We start from the raw sequence: 9,550 nt of genomic DNA on the forward strand, positions 1-9,550 counted from the left end.
CACTTCACGAAAGAGATCTACAGTAGAGTTTTCTTCTTCCTCACACCCAATCCCTCCTCAACCCACTGAAACCTCGTTCCTAACCATCATACCCCTCCCTTTATAAATCGTTCCTGTGATAGGCAAAGAGGGCCTAATCTTTTTTTTTTCTTTTTAATTATTTTTTTCCAACTACAACTGACATACAGTATTATATTAGCGTTAACACAGTGATTAGACATTTATATACCTTATGAAGTGATCACCCCAATAAATCTAGTGCCCATCTGACACAAAACATAGTTATTACAATATTATTGACTACATTCCCCCTGCTGTACTTTACATCCTAATCTTACTTGACATTCCTACAGCATTCAAAACCTCCTTTTCATTTTGTGAGCATGAATTACAGAGCGTGGCAGCAAAAAGTGCTGGGTTAGGAGAGGAGCTACCTGAGTTCAAATCCCAGCTTCTACTGTGTGACCTCGGGCAAGTGACTTAATCAATCTGAGCTTTACTGTAAACTCGGTAAGTCTGTATTAACCATGTAAGGACTTTTACCGCGGCGGTGATAATATTCCACCTCATAAGGCTGTTTAAGGATTAAATGAGAGGATGGCTATAAGACTAGGCATCTGTATGTGCCATGGGTCCTCCCTCCGTCCATCGCGGACTACCTCCCTTCTCTCGGTGCTGACTTTAGAGCCATTAGACAACTTGTACAGAATAATTTGGCCCCCTTAGTGGTGGCCTTCAGGAAGCACACACCCTAGCCAGTGAACTTGTGTCTCCAGTGCTCCTAGCAAGTATATGTTATACTGCACATCGATTAAATTCTCTTCTCATTCATACGCTTTGGTCTCAGGTAAGTCAGATTCTGAGATCTGACCATTTGGGGTCACTAACGATGTCAGATTCCTGGGCCTACCCAGGGTGTCTGAGTGAGAAAACAGTCATTTAGGGGCCCTGCCACAAGTCTGTCAATCCACAACCAGGAGTGAGGAAGAAGGAAGCATCTAGAACAACTCCCAATTTCTCCCAATTATTTGGGGGCCAAATAATTCTGTAAGCCTACAGGAAGTGGGCACACCCAGGGAAAGGGACTTCCTTTGTGTTGGAAGCATGAAAAGGTCCAGAGACAGGCTTGAGATCCATGCGGATGGCCACAAGGAGGAGGCTCTGCTTTCTGCTATTTTTCTCTGAATTGCTTCTAATTACCATATTTCCCCATTTCATACCAGTGCATATTTTCCCACCTCTGAGAACTGCTGATGTGTTTATTTCCGCCAGCACAACCTGAGACCCACTTACATTTCTGTGTGCCGTTTCTTAGACCACAGCGGTGGTGTGACTTCAGACCGCAAACCTGTGCGAGTGCCATTCCATGGTTCACGTTCTCACGGGAGGTTGTTTCCTTCCTTCACCTAGTGCCAAGGTTAAGGCATTCAGTTTTCCTTGCTGTTGCTTCCCTTTCTGCAAAGTGGGTTCATTTTTTGTTTACCCTTCCACTGGGAGTGGAGCCCTTTGGTGGCCTACTCTGCCCCTTTCACCATCTTGGTATATTTTCTTTCCTAGAGATACATCTACTAATGGTGGATCTTATAGTAAGATAGAGTCAGCCCTTCATATCTACAGGATCTGCATCTACAGATTCAACCATCTGCAGATGGAAAATATTCTAAAAAGAAAACATTACTTTGTTGCTGATATGTAATATGTGACTAGGCCTATGGTAGTGGTGTCTATACTAACCATGTAAGGACTTTTTCTTCTTATTTCCTACACAATACAATTACTTATATTGCATTAGGTATTGTAAGTAAAACAGAGATGATTTAACGTATATAGGTGGATGTGCTTAGGTTATACATAAATATTACCTTGTTTTATATAAGGGACTTGAGCATTGACAGATTTTGGTATCCACGGTGGATCCTGGGACCAAATCCTCACTGATGGCTGCCCCTTAGATTTAATGAAATATGGTACCTTCCTAAACAGATTAATCATGTTTCTCCCATTAAGAGCCTTTGTAACACTCGTTTGCCTGGAGTATAAAGCCCAGCATGAATACAGGGCCTATTCTCTCCTCCGGATACTCTCCCTCAACTCCACAGCAACTTTGAATCTCCATACACCAGATCACAGGCATTCCCCAACAAACTACACTCGCCACTGCGGGGGGCCAGTGCAGAGGGAAATATGGGGGCGTGTATGCTGGAGCTTCTTTTACAGAAGTCAGTGAGCTGGGCCTGCATTCCGAGCTCCCCCCTTTGAGTTATGGCTCATGTTTTATTTTTCGACAATAAATAAAAATAGTAAATTTTCAGGTTTTATCTTGCAAAGATTGAACAATTGGGGGAAAAAGAAGTATTTAAAACTAGAAATTAATTTGGGAAATAAAGAAAGGACATGTGTGGGGAAAATAATATTATTTCATAGATGTATCAGCATTATTCAATATACAGATATTTCAAACCCATATTTAAATGGTCTCTAAATTTGTAATAAAAAAGAGTTTATTTCAGCAAAAAATGTAGTACTAAATTTAATATGGAGGGGTTTATGCATTTTACATCTTTTGTATAATAAACTTCATATTGAAATTTTTCCTGACTCAATGCCTGTTATCTCTAACTTCTTCCAGGGTTGATGTGAGCCTAATACATCACTAGATTTTAAAAATTAAATATTAAATCTCTAATAAGTTGAAAGCAAATGGTTAAATCTAATGCTAATCTATGGAATCATAGAATGTGTTTGGAAACCTGTTATTTTACAAAAAAAATAGCCCTTCATGCCTCTGTGAATTCCCTGTTCCCGACTCCTGGATCTGGCTGGACGTTTCTGGCTGATTAGATGTTCCTTCCTCCAGGAAGCCTGCTCTAGACCGTCTTTCTACAGAGTCCTCTCATCTGGGTTCCCCAGACTACCAGAAAAATTCTTCTCAGCCAATTAAAGTTAATTGTGTGTGTTGGCCTCTTGGTAGATTATCGGAAAGCCATCAGTATGGTAGAAAACACAAGTTTTAGAGGGAAAAAAGTTGTATTGCAAGTCCCGGCTACTCTGTTAATCCTTCTGAGACTCAAACTTCTCATTCATAAAATGAGGACAACCTAGCCCAAAAGAGTTAAAGCAGATAAATATGTGCCTGTCATTAGGCATAAAGAAAGACTTCGCTGATATTATTGACGTGAGAAGAAAAAAACTATTATTATTTTTAAAGCTAGCAGCTGTCTGAATAAATGCCATTAGTGGCATGAGAGAATTTTTCTTTGAGAGAGAACTGCTCTTTTGTCCAAGAAAATTCTTTGCCCCCCCCGCCCCGCCCCCGCAACTTGGTTGTAAAAGTTGAGGCTCCTCAGGACCTGGTTTAGAAGGGGGGAAAAATGAATTTAAATTATAAAATAATAATAATAATTATGAGTTAAACCCATCTGTTTCTTTTCCTCTTCTGCTCCTTGCCACTTCCCTTTTCTTCCTGTGCCATTTGGTCCTAAAGCCATGAGGAGGGCAAGACAACGTAGGTGTCCACAATGGGGGAACTCAGCGGGCAGCAGCAGTGTGTCACCCTAGTGGAATAAGGAGGACATCCACATGGAGGGACAGCCCAAAGTGTGGTGTCAGAGCCTGTGTGTGGTAAAGAGGGCATCCAGTGGGCAAGAGTTGGGAGACCAATTGCATACGGAGTGTTAACCAAAGAATAGGTTTAGGCTTTAATAAAAAACAAAAAAGCATTTCTTTGAGCAGAAAGGATTGTAATCTGGGAGACACAGATTTAGGGGCAATCTAAACTGTTCTGAATAGAGCAAAGAAAGGTAGGATTTACAAAGGCAAAAACCACAAGCGCAGTTCCCATTTAGGGCCTTGAGGCAAACAACGGATGCTAGTTAGGTTAATAGGGATTGGTTAGTTCCAATATGCAAATGAGGGAGGCAAAAACTGCAAGAAAGACGTAAAGTACCTGCCTTCCTATGCAGCAGTTGTGGTTCCAGGATGTCTATTGCTCAGCCTTGAGCTGAGTTTAGCAACAAGTTAGCAACTTAATAGCAGTTCTGGGAACAGAGGCATGAGATATGCATAGGCTCCACTTTCTCAACAGCCTCCCAAGTCTGTTTTAAATGACTCTTTTAGCAATGTTTATTCTATTTTATTTTCTCTATTATCAAGAGAGATTGATCCAATCGGAAATATATTAAGGATGGTGAATGTCACTGTCAGAGAAAAAGAGTGACAAATATGGAAAGAAAGAAAAATAAATCTTACAGTGGCTGGATTGGAATTGTAGGCATCAGTGTGAACTCACACTGGTGTAAATATGAGTATATATATGTGTGAAGAGAAAGACTGCCAAGTAGTATTTGATTGTATGAATATCCCATAATTGTCTATCCATCCTGTTGATAGGCATTTGAGTTATTTCCAGTTTGGGGGCCATTATGAAGAAAGTTTCTGTGAACATCTTTTAAAAATTCTTCTATGTTTTCATTTGGGGTAGGGAGGGTGGTAAGTACCCCCCAGGGGAATTATTGGGTCATAAGGTAGAAGCCTTATTCTGTTTGGCTGCTATAACAGAATGCCATAGACTGAGTGGCTTGTAAACACAGAAACTTATTTCTATATTTCTATATTTAATTTTATGAGAAATCAGCATACGATTTTTCAGTGTACCATTTTTACAACCAGTGATGTAAAAGAGACCCAATCGCTCCACATCCTCACCAGCTTTTAATTATAGCCATTTGAGTAAATTTGAAATGGTACCACATTGTGATTTTAATATGCATTTTCTTGATGACTAGTGATATTGAGCACCTTTTCATGTGTTTATTTGCCATTCATATATCTTCTTTCATGAGTTGTCTGTTCAAATCTTTTATCCATCTTTTAAAAATTGAGTTGTTTATCTTTTTGTTATTGATTTGTGAGAATTCTTCATATAGTCTGGATATAAATCTTTGTCAGATACATGCATTATGAATATTTTTCTTAATGGTTTCTTTAAAAGAGCAGAAGATTTAAATTTTATAAAGTCTAATTAATCTTTCTTTTTCCTTGTAAAACTACCGTTTTCCATGTCCTATCTGAGAAAATTTTTCCTAATCTCAGGAAGATAATCTTCTATGTCTTCTTTTGAAGCTCTAGAATTTTAGTTTTTATATATAGGTCTATATTCTACCTTGAATTAAACTTTATGTGTAGCGTGAAGCGGCAACTGAGGCTCATTTTATCTGGTTTAGTTACCCAGTTTTGCCACTGAAAATTCATGATGCCTTTGTCAAAAATCAATAAAATGTATATGTATGGGTATATTTCTGTACTTTCCCTTCCGTTCAATTGATCTGTTTGTGGATCCTTACCTAAATGAAACCGTATCCTGATTATAGTAGCTTCATAATAAGTATTGATATCGTGTAGTGTGAACCAGCTTTGGTTCTTTTCTCCCCACCATTCAGCTCTGTAGACATCCTGAGGGCTTGTGGCAGCCAACCCAGAGCCCAGGTATGAGTGGTGTTTTATTTTCCCCTTCGCATGCCCTAGTCTCCAGAGCAGTGTTCGTGGAGGTCCATCAAGCGAACGAGCTGGGCCCAGCTGAGCCTTCTTCTCCCCTGAGCTCTGGCACATAACAGGCGTGACCTTTGCTCTGCACTTTCCTGTGAGAGGTGAGACTATTTTGCCCTTATCTTGATTGTTGCTCAGGGGTTGTGTTCAGGTATGGAAGGGTTGGTTTGGAATGTTTTCTCAGATCTGTTCTGAGAAAACACCCACATTTCCACCTCAACTTAATACTCCTGCCAGCCCTGCCAGATGTCATGGCCTTATCTGTGTCACAGATGCCCTGGGAGGAAGGAGGAGAAGGGCTGCCCTGGAATAAATATAAACCCTTGATAGTTGACTCTCAAAGTGAGACCTTCAGTTCTAGATAGAATCATTTAACATAATTCCTGGCAAGAAAAGAATCATCCAAAGTTAGGCTGAAGGTTAGTCCTCTGTGGGTCTAATGAAGCCTATTTGAAAAAAACAGCCTGCTGTTTCATTTGGCCTTGCAAAAATCAAGTCCTCTGGCCAGAAGCTGCGTTCAGGGCACACTAGCATGCCTGCCCACCTGTGACACATTCAGCCACATGCTTACAATGAAATTTATTCTAAGGACTCCACCTCCAGTTAGTGGCCTCTCCCTGACTTTCACAACTCTGAGTTTGCGAGGGTTCCCTGGACAGGATGGTGGTGAAAATGAAACTCTCCCTAGAATGTCCCTCTTCAGAGGGACTTGATGATTTGGTTTCAGAGACACAGACAAAATGTGAGAGCAGAAAGTGCTTTCTTTGGGAGTGTGCCATCTCCAGCAAAGGGATCTGGTTATTTTTAAGGCTGGCTGATCTCGTCAAAGCCAGCCAGGTCAGTTCTATTTTTTTTCTTTTTGATTTTATTTTATTAGTTTCAAGTATACAGTACACTGGTTAGACATTTATATAGTTTATAAAATGATCCCCCTAATTATTCTTTCTTTCCTCTCAGCCATGTCTGTTCTTAACACTGGACAGAGACCAGGCATCTGGTCTCTCAAGCGAAGAAGGCAGAATACATAGGGAACCTACAGGCTACAGTCCCCTCACCCCACCCCAAAGCTGTTCAGCCTTAATAAGTCTTATAAAGTTTAGGGACAAACTCCAAACCCGAGTCTGATACCTTCTTCCTTATATGTTGTTTTATGTTGCTAGTCCCCATATCAACACATCAGTGACTTCTCCACTGCTTCCTACCTATTTTTCCAACTGTTTGTAGAGGAGGAGGTCAGTATTTGAAGAATGTGAGATTTGAAGGCAACGGGACTGAGATTGGAAACTAGAAAGAGGTACAAGTGAAGACTTAAATGCCTAATCGGACCCTGTGGCATATGTTTGTCAAGGGAAAGGAAGAGGGAATGGTGATAACCAGAAAGGCCAAGGAAGGTCTCCTTGCAAATGCCTCCTACAGGATCTGATAATGCATTTATAAGCCAAGCCAAATGCTACAAAGAGACATGTTCCAAATGTAATGGGTTCAACAACCTGGGGTAACATAGATGTCGTACTTGTTTGAGGTGTTTCCATCATCTTCCCAGAATGTGCCCAGAGCAATAATCATTAGAACAACTTCATCGAAACAGGAGTGCCCTGAAATGCTCCACCCTTCACTTTAAGGGTTAGGCTTTGTGTATCAGCATACATTCCTGACACTTACTAAAACTCCCTCCTTGTGTATAAGATGCTTGGGCTCCAACGTAATTGGTTTGCATTTAAGTGCCCAAATGTGATTATATAACTTTGATTCAATTAACAGGTCTGACTTGATTCAAGCCTTGCTCAAGAATGAGCTAAATCATCATCTAAATAATAATTAGGACAAGACTAACCTGTCTTGCTGGTGTCCAATATTGGGGATTGAAGAAACTTCCAAGTCATCAGGTAGAGTTGATGGATCTAGAGTCCCAACTCCCAAGACTGTGCTCACTCCCCTTTAGGATCCAAGGCTGTAGGTCTGGGGTTCACCCCCAGTGGCCATAAGGGGCTCTGATAATTGCTCCCTCTTTCCAACTTAGCGGTGATAAAATGGAGCCCAGGAGAGGTGATGTTGCTGGCCGACGTCTGTTCCATCAGCTGAAAGCAGAGCAAGGACTTAAGTTGAGCCCGAATGGCTATAGAGTTCATCTGATCCAACCTGCCACCCAGTGAGGAACCCATGACTGTCATCACTCCACTGCTTGGCCTCTGCCCGGCCCGAAAGCCCACTACCTCCACCAGTCTTGGCTGCCTCCAACTTTAATAAACTCTTCATTGTTTTGCTCCCAAACTTATATTCCTATAACTTCCATCCAAAAATCTTTTTACCTTTAGACCTTTCAATGTCATTTCCTAACTTCCTCAACTACACTCCTGCAAAACAAATTCTGGTTTCAATACTTTTGCTGTGCTGAGATATGTTGACCAGCAGCTTAGACTCATGGTTTCTTATGAAACCCAATCATTGGCTCTGCCTTGACTTTTGAACATTTCAGCTGCCCCATTACTGAATATCATCACAACTCCTTACCTGGAGGGGTCAGAAGAATTAAGAAATCCAGCACATTGTTGTACAAAGTCATCCCGAAGAGTAGAACAAAACTGGAAAGGAAAATGAAATAGTTAATAAGAAGGCATCTGAGCTTTTGCCAATTAGAGCTTTTGCAAATATAGTAATGTATGTTGATGAGAGAATCTGATTTCTTTTTCAAATCAACTTTTGTATCAAACTGACAGTGTCATTTATGATTACTTCATAATGACATTATGTGATCTTCATAATAATAGACATGGATCCCACTGAGGGCCAGTTTGCAGGAGGAAAAGCCAGATGACTTAGTATCTTGATTAGATGTTCAACAAAAAGAGATAAGAATTAATCACAGTTTACACAGTGCCTGGCGCCTGGGATGCTGTGCTATAGGGAGCTGTGTACTTGCTTATCTTTGCCACTAGACTGTAAGGTCCTTGGAGGAAGAAAGCACTTCCCCTTCATCACTGTGTTGTCAGGGTTGACATAGGTAGGTTCTCGGCAAATGTTTGGATGAACTAATTCATAAAATGGTTTTCACTCCCTGGATGATTTACCAGTTTACAGGAGTTAATCAGGGGTGTATTCTGACTTCGACCTCACACTGTACGTCTCAGCCACCTGTATTCATAAGTGAATGCATCCTCTGCTGGAAATCCCAACATCTAGATGGAGAAAAGACTTATAATACAAGAGAATTACTTTAAAAAAAAAAAAAGATTGGCCACATAGCCCTTCTAAACAGTAAACTCCCCTAAACAACATTTAAAATGATCTGATTTACAAAACTTTGGTCAGCTATTCTTGAGATCATGTATCACACGTGAATGACACCCATGTAGTTACTAAAGATACATCAGCACATATTAAATAATATGTTTGAGCTGAACCCTGCCAAACTCAGGGATCAAACTTGATACCATTTTGACCTTTTCCACACTTCCACGGGCATGTGCCATCAAATCAAGTGACCTAGAATTCCTTCGCTTTCTGTCTCTATCTGTAAATTACTTAGAAAAATGAATCTGGGGATGGTGAAGCCAGTTCTCATGTGAGAGGAGTGCTGCCGAATACCTGTCACGGACGATGAACTGGGTTCTGACACCACTCCACTGTTGCCTCTCCCGCCTCCTTCTTGGTCTCCCTTTGCCACCTCCTTCACACTCAGTTCGTGGGAGAGGAGGGAAGCTACAGTGGTCCCGGCATCCTCAGGCTTGAATTCTGTCTTTGCAGGTGTCAGAGAGAGACCCTGGCTTCCAGATAACTAACTTGGGGTTTAGCTTAGTCTCGCCCTATAAATCAAAAAGAGGAGAGAAAGTCTATCACAAAGTCATCACCTATAGACAAAGAAGGACGTATTAATAAAAGAATATGGGTGTCCTCAGGTGGATGTCCTGAACTTTGCCTAGGGTGAACCTGTTGGCATCATGAATGACCCCAGGATGGCTGGGTTGGGCTTGACCTCTAAAAACAAGTAGGGTTAGAATAAAATGGG

At 41.0% G+C, this 9,550-nt stretch overlaps 1 long non-coding RNA gene across 1 annotated transcript; it reads right to left on the minus strand.

The window, feature by feature from the left end:
• Positions 1 to 1,068: 1,068 nt before the first annotated feature.
• LOC107518318 lies at positions 1,069 to 9,341 on the minus strand. Its single transcript, XR_001598816.2, has 3 exons — positions 9,130 to 9,341; positions 7,379 to 7,622; positions 1,069 to 1,406 (listed from the first exon to the last, which is right to left on the minus strand). It is a non-coding gene; the product is annotated as an uncharacterized LOC107518318 (long non-coding RNA).
• Positions 9,342 to 9,550: the final 209 nt, after the last annotated feature.

This window comes from Rousettus aegyptiacus, unplaced genomic scaffold, assembly GCF_014176215.1.
Source record: "Rousettus aegyptiacus isolate mRouAeg1 unplaced genomic scaffold, mRouAeg1.p scaffold_m13_p_7, whole genome shotgun sequence".
Taxonomy (NCBI): Eukaryota; Metazoa; Chordata; class Mammalia; order Chiroptera; family Pteropodidae; genus Rousettus; species Rousettus aegyptiacus.